Source organism: Triticum urartu, chromosome 3 (genome assembly GCF_003073215.2).
Source record: "Triticum urartu cultivar G1812 chromosome 3, Tu2.1, whole genome shotgun sequence".
NCBI lineage: Eukaryota > Viridiplantae > Streptophyta > Magnoliopsida > Poales > Poaceae > Triticum > Triticum urartu.
The window spans coordinates 218815218-218822484 of record NC_053024.1 but is presented as its reverse complement, the minus strand read 5'-3'; the positions used below and the strand labels follow the sequence as shown (position 1 = coordinate 218822484).

The 7267-nt window shown below is 49.4% G+C and overlaps 1 pseudogene; it reads right to left on the bottom strand.

Moving 5' to 3' along the window:
* Positions 1-1773: 1773 nt before the first annotated feature.
* Positions 1774-4481, bottom strand: LOC125548286 (annotated as a pseudogene).
* Positions 4482-7267: the final 2786 nt, after the last annotated feature.

The following is a 7267-nucleotide window of genomic DNA, read 5'->3' as shown; positions in this document are numbered from 1 at the left end:
TGAAAGTACGGTAAACAGATTATCATACCCAGATGCCCCATCATTGTTGCTCAGAGTGACATTGCCAGACTTGGCGTCCTATCCTGGCTTCTTATACTTGTTTGGGCACTTGTTTGCCCAATGTTCATCTGAACCACAAGTGAAGCAGCCATCTCTCTTCTTATCTTTTTTCTTACCCTTCTTCTTGAAGGTAGTATTCTGCTGGACAGAGTTCTTTCCCTTGAACTTGTGGGAGTTCTTCTGCACCACATTGGCACTAGAAGAACCCTCTGCCCCTTTCACGTGTGAGTCCTTTGCTCTCGAGTTCTTCTCAACACTTAGATGATCGATGACATCCTCAACAGAGAATTCACGTCTCAAGTGCTTGAGAGAAGTAGCAAAGTTCCTCCATCCAGGAGGGAGTTTTGCAATTATGCAACCCGCGACAAACTTGTCCGGTAACTCACACTTCAGGAGCTCCAGCTCCTTAGCGATGCATTGTATCTCATGGGCCTGGTCCAATACAGAACGGTTATCAACCATTTTGTAATCATGGAACTGCTCCATAGCATACAATTCGCTTCCAGCATCGGTTGCGCTGAACTTAGCTTCGAGCGCATCCCACAAATTCTTGGCAATGCGCCTATGGAGATATGCGTCCACAAGCTTGTCTCCGATCACAGTAAGAACGGCTCCCACAAAGATGGTGGTTGCCTCCCTAAACGCATTCTCCTGTTTAGTTACCATGGGAGCCACACCATCAACCCAGAACACGTTCATTGCTGTGAGCCACAAGGTGGTCCTCGTCTGCCAACGCTTAAAATGCGTTCCAGTAAACTTTTCCGGTTTCAGAGTAGTGGCGAAGCCATGAGTCGAAAAGTGCCTAAAATAAGTTTTTGGAATGTTGGAAATATTAGCACTTTTTCGACTAATCTAATCCACGAGTAAACAGTAAGCATGGCAAATACGGTATGCATCTCATACCGATACCTAAGCATGTGAGCACGTACAGTACATAGAACCCAAACATCTATGTACAACATATATACGGCCAACACATGAACGAGCAAATAGGGGATGAACGAGTCATACCCTCCGGTTGGCCAGGCCAAAGCGGCGGCGGCAGCCTCGACCGAGGCCTTCTTCTTGGCGGCTTCGTTGTCAGCCATGGAGTCGATGCAGGGGAAGTAGTGGAAGCAGACGCAGACGCAGACAGGGACGGTTCGGGAGCAGTCGCGTCGAGACGCTCCCCAAAAACCTTATTACCATTCTCCCGGGCAGGATCTCGAACGACAGGGTTCCAGAGGCACCTGCTCTCCCGACCAACCGTGCACGCGGTCGTCGGGATGAGATCGCCGGAAGCAGCACAATGAGAGGAAGGTTGTGCGAGAGGGAGTGAGTGAACCGAGTTAGGGTTCACTCCACTCCCACAACCCGCAGCGCGCGCGCGTCGTGATGAGGCAAGGCATGGCAAGGCGGGCGGCGGTGGAGGAGGAGCGCGCGTGTACAACTCCTATTCCCAAGCTCCCAATAGCAAATGATGGAGCGGCCCTTATAAAGAGGTCTCACTCTTCTTACTGTAGCAGTATGGTACTAAACTTCCCACACTTCCCACCACTTGCCGTACACATGCATGGGCCTTAGAGATTAACCAAGGATTATTGTCTTATATGGGCCTAAGCCATCCATAATCCAACACAACACAGAGCAAATGCAGGGAAGTAAATAGAGAGGTTCAAATGCAGTTTGGCATGCAGTTCAAATGTATTGGAGAGATCATAAAAGGAGTTCAACGCAGAGCAAATCACTGGAGAGAATCACAGCCCGGCATGCAGTTCAAATGTATTGGAGAGATCATAAAAGGAGTTCAGCACAGAGCAAATCACTGGAGAGAATCACAGCCTGGTATACAGTTCAAGTGCTGACTGGAACTGTCGATCACGCACAACCAAGTCACACTTCCGGTACAAGTGCTCCATCCAAGGAGAGATGATAAAAACTCAAGTACTATTCCATAGTGTTTCCGCAAGCACAAATGCTATGGCAAACTGACTTAGCCCCATAAACAGCTAGCTGCTTCATGTTCCTACCTCCAATTCATCCTTTGCATGCTATCCTGGAGGCCCCAACCAAGTGATAATCCCCTGCCGATGGCTGGTATGGACGCGCATTGGCGCTCTCAGCCAAGCTGATGCCATTAGACCACTCCCCTTCAAAGACGAGCAGCAGTATTAGTCACACAAATCTGGATATCAAACACATAATATACTGTAGCATATTTTTTTTTGTACTTTTCCCACTAGACTTGGTACTGCTAGCAAAGCTCAAGGATAAACCAAACAACTAAATTTATATACATACAGGGAAGTGGGAATGGTTGATCTAGCTAACTAATAACATTCTCGAATGTATAAAATCTCTAAAATACTATCGGTTATAGAGCACAGTAGTAAAATCTGATTCTCACCCATTCACAAATTCACAGTAAGAGGTCCGGGTAATTCCCCTAGTCAAGATAACTAGTTCCTCAGCATGGATTGTACACATGCATGTAAAAGTAGTTCTACAATTAGTTAGTTAGATCAACTAGTTCCTCAGCATGGTCCGGGTAATTCCCCTAGTCAAGATAACTAGTTCCTCAGCATGTTCATCATTTTTTGGGACCCCAGGAAGAATATTAGTGCACACCGCACACTCTATGGCCTTAATTAGCACCGCAAGGGAGCAAACCGATCCTCAAGTAGTCCATGCATCAACCATTTGAATATATCAGATGAATACTGAACAACTAGAGAAGCCATGCTTGTGCAGAAATATGCAGTTGCAGTAGAGTTAGAAATGGTCGTGTAGAGCCATGAAACAAACACAATATCAAACAGAAATATCCAGATGCGCGCAGTAGAGTTAGCTATGCTCTTAGCAAGATAAGTTGGTAAATGCATCACATTCACACTAACAAATAATCTCAGATCAGTAAGGCATGGAGGCAAATAAAGATGCTGGAAATGCCATGTAATATGGGAGTAAGTACGATCGATTCGCGAAATAGTCGTGCAGGGACACGAAACAAACACAATATCAATCAGAAAAGAGGTATTTTTCTGAAGCAACTCATGTAACAATTGAGAATACTACTGTAAAAGCTACGTAATTCAGGAGGGCAAATGTTAAAACATGATGATGGGCAGCAGAGCAAAGCATTTACCTGAGGAGGAGAGCGCCCGTGGCAGCTCCCAAGCCCGAACGAAGCGGCTGGCCAAGCAGATGCTCGTCGGCGCAACAAGACCATACACCTGGCAGTCCACCACCTTGCGAGCACGCACGTCAACACCAAACAGGTGCTCCTTGAGGAAGAAGTAGACCACGTCGGGGTTCTTGGGGTGAATGAGCGCGACCGTGGGGATCTTCTCAGGCAGCCCGGCCGCCTTGTAGCTCTCATCGGCCCAGATCTCGGCAAAGCTCGCCTCTTGCTCCAGCGTCCACTCCTTCGAGTCTGGATCGCCCAGCGTCCACACGCTTACCTTGGGAGTGTTGTGAGCGCCGCCGCGACCAGCACCTGCACGCTTACGCATGTACATGTCGACGAAACGCAGCTTGCCGCCGCTCACCCCCACGTAACGGAACTTGTCGGTGACTCCCCAACCTTCCCTGTACCTGAGCACCCTCCCCGGCGGGAAGGGAACGAAGCCCAGGACCGGGTCGTCGGCGAAGGGGTCGCAGGTGATGACGCCCCATGAGAGGTCCACCCACCAGAGCCTCCCGTGGTGCGAGACCACGCAGATGGGAGCCAGCGGGCGTGGCGGGAGCGGGTAGTGGACGGGCTTCTCGATCCACTCTCCTACCTCCGTGGAGAAGCAGAGGAGCGTGGCTTCGTCGCTGCCGAAGGTGGGCTGGAGCTCAGCGACCATGTAGTGGCCGCCGCCCCCGGGGGAGGCGAGAAGGCCGAGGAGGGCCTGGTGCATGATGGCGTCCTCAGGGTCGGGGAGCTGGAACGACGAGCCGGTGGTGGTGTCGAGCACGAAGTAGCGAGAGTCGATGAGTTTCCAGGTGACTCCCTGGTGGTCGGGGCGATTGATGACTTCACGGGTCGGGGCGCAGCGCAGGTTGGCCTGGAGGAGGAGAAGGCCGGAGGGGTCGGCGGCGAGGACGAAGGGGGTTGCGGGGCGTGGGAGGGTCCGGGAAGACGCGCGGGGAGACGGTGAGGATCGAGACGCGCGGCGGCGCCGCCAGCGCGACGGAGACGTCGCCGGCGTCCGGCAGTGCGGAGACGCGCGGGATGCTGCCTAGGATGACCCACGGCGAGGAGGACGGCGGCGCGGAGGAGGACGAGGACGGATGCGGCTGCGGCTGCGCCATCGATCTGGGCTCGCAACGGAACGGAGCGAAGGAGACTGGGAAAAGCGGAGGTGGTGTGGGTGGGATGGGTGGCGTGGTGGTGGTGGTGCAGAAGAAGGCGCAGAGGCGGAGCTGAGCGAGCCGGCGGGGAACAGGGGAGTGGCAGCCTTTCTAGTTTGAACGTCTCGTCTCGTTTTCTCTCATCCTATTTCTTGTCGCTTTCTACAGGAGCTTTCCACAAGATTTTTTCTTCTTCTACTTCACTTTGCAAAATGGCATGGCGACAGATTTTGAAGCAACGTTCAACTATCTCCAACAGCTCCCCTCTTTGTAAAAAAAGAGGAGTTGAGTTCAAACAAAGCCTTTAAATTAACTCTTGTAAACATTTTTTTACAGGTTCCGATATACGGAGTATTTTCTTAAATTTCCCTCGTGTTTATAAAAGGGAAAATGATCCCACGATAAACATCCACCGTCTTCTGTGTGCGCCACGTGCCCACGTGGGCTTGCAGCACCTCTCTCCTTTTCCTTCTTATCTCCAACGAACACATCTCATTCATATCTTTCCCAACCTCCAACCTTGTCTCCTACCTCCAGTTCAATCTCATGAATACGCATGAAACCGAATGTTGCTGCTCCACCACCCGCGCCCCTCCTCTTCTCCTTCCTTCTCCTTTCTCTCTTTCCTCTGCGAGGCACCAGCGTAGACAGCCGTGGTGTCACGTCCTCAAGGTCAACCGAAAACGCCGGTACCGCATGCATCAGTAGTTCCTGCAACAACAACGCTGTTGCAATGGCGTCTGTGACACGGTGACGTTTTCTGCAACATGGTCTTTGTTGCAAAAAAAATGCAACAATGGTCTTGTTGGAGGAATATAGAGAAGAGGCTGGCGATGTTGTTGCAAATTTTGCAACAGGGGTCATGTTGTAGGAATGAGGTTTGCAACAAGTGTCTTCTTGTAGGAAAAATAGAATAAATTTTGCAAAAGGGTGTTGTTGCAGGAATGAGGTTCACAACAAGGGTCTTGTTGCAAAAAATAGAATAGAGGAGCAGACTGTTGACATCGTATAATCAGACGGCTCGCTAGGCGGCGGATGTTTTAACGAACGCGTAGCACACCCCTTATAAAAAAGGAAGACGACCTTTCAGTATAATTTGACGGGCTAAAAACCACCTGAAATTTCACACCAGGATACCCTCACGCATCCCTCGCTCCCACATGACATCGCCGCGTCACGACCACACCTTCCTGCGCGGCCTCACCACACCAGCCCGCCGTCACGCCGTGGCCACACCTTCCCGCGCGGTCCCGTCTCAGCTGCTCCACCCTGATAAAATTAATCATCACATAATTTTTCATAAATTATACAAACTACTCGTACAACTAAGTTTACTGAAAGGCTTTTTACACGAGCTATTTGCAATGCTTTTACAAGGTTCCCGAGTGAATGGCCGTGCGCCCTGAGTGGCGCGGTTGTTCCCTAGAACTCTGTGGCGACCGGTTCTGATAGAGGCCCCGAATCTCTGTGCTTTGTTGTGCCAGTCCTTGAATCAATGACTGACACACACGATCCATGATGAAAACCAAAATACCAAGATACATCACGTGTCATAGTATTACATCGCAGATCCAGTCTTCTTCACATTACATACATGCTTAGCATAAGGCTAGCTTTTAATATCATGCAGCCGAAATACAATAACAGCTTATGGCGTCTTTCCACTCACACGTAAGAGTCGTATCTCTCCCTCGTTACCGGAATTCTGCAACATGATACATTGCGTCCACAAGGATCAATACATAGATTGTATTTGCAAGTTTCACTAGGAAAGTATAACAGAACTAATCATGCTTTTGGGGCAAGTGAAGGCTGGTTTTTCTTTGCTGAAAGGAATAATAGGTTTTGCCCCATCTTTGTATATAGGTGGTCTACTGTATACATAGAACATACATCATCTCACAACAACCTATAGTGATACATGAGCCAACGGCATTACAAAGCAGTCCTAAACCATCCCTGTCGGTTAACCGATGGTACCACACCATACTAGACTTCGAGTGGTGGTTTATTCCCTTTGTTTTACCCATCAAGTTTTAATTTAAGAATAGGTAATGAGATCACGGTAATAGTTCACGACCAATTTGTTCAAAGTTGTCCATAACCGAGGACGCGACTAATCGTGATCACTGTTTAACACTATGCAGAAGTTTGTGTACTTTACCCGCGAGACCTAGTCACACTCTTCTGCCACTAAACTTCATTGTGAAGTAGTCAGGTAGACCAAATCGAGACTTTTGGGAAGTAGTAACAAACCCAGTAGGCAGACCCAGACAATCTACATCACTACAAAAAATACACTTCCATGATGATACGTGTTTGTCACAGTAGGTCACATTTTTTATCATGCATGTACATCCATGACGATTTTATGACAGAATCAAGATAGTCATACCTGTGCTGTCGTAGAAGTGTTTCATGACATTACAAAAATTATCATCACAGAAGTGTCCACTTCCATGACGATAAATCACGCGTCATAGAAGTGCTTTCGTCAAGGGTAACCGACACGTGGCATCCACCGTAACGAGTCGCCGTTAAGCTATCGGGTTCCGGCTTGGATCCGATAACCCGTTAACAGCGCGAACCAATGGGGATTTTCCACGTGTAAAATTCTCATTGGCCGGTAGATCCACGTGTCGGCCCGGCGTTTGAACAGTTGCCATCCAGCGAATGGGCGGAACGCGCCTATGATACGTCGACACGTGTCTCGGCCCAACAGTGGCCCATTCAGGTTAAAAGGCCGGGCATGTCAAAATAAGCGGGTCGGCCCATTAGCGGCCTACTTGAGTCGGGCCCATTTACAAGCATGACCCATACAAGTTACACAGAGTCAGCCCATCAAAGGCACATTCTAGTTTTGACAATTTCCAGCCCATCGTCAGTTTCAGCC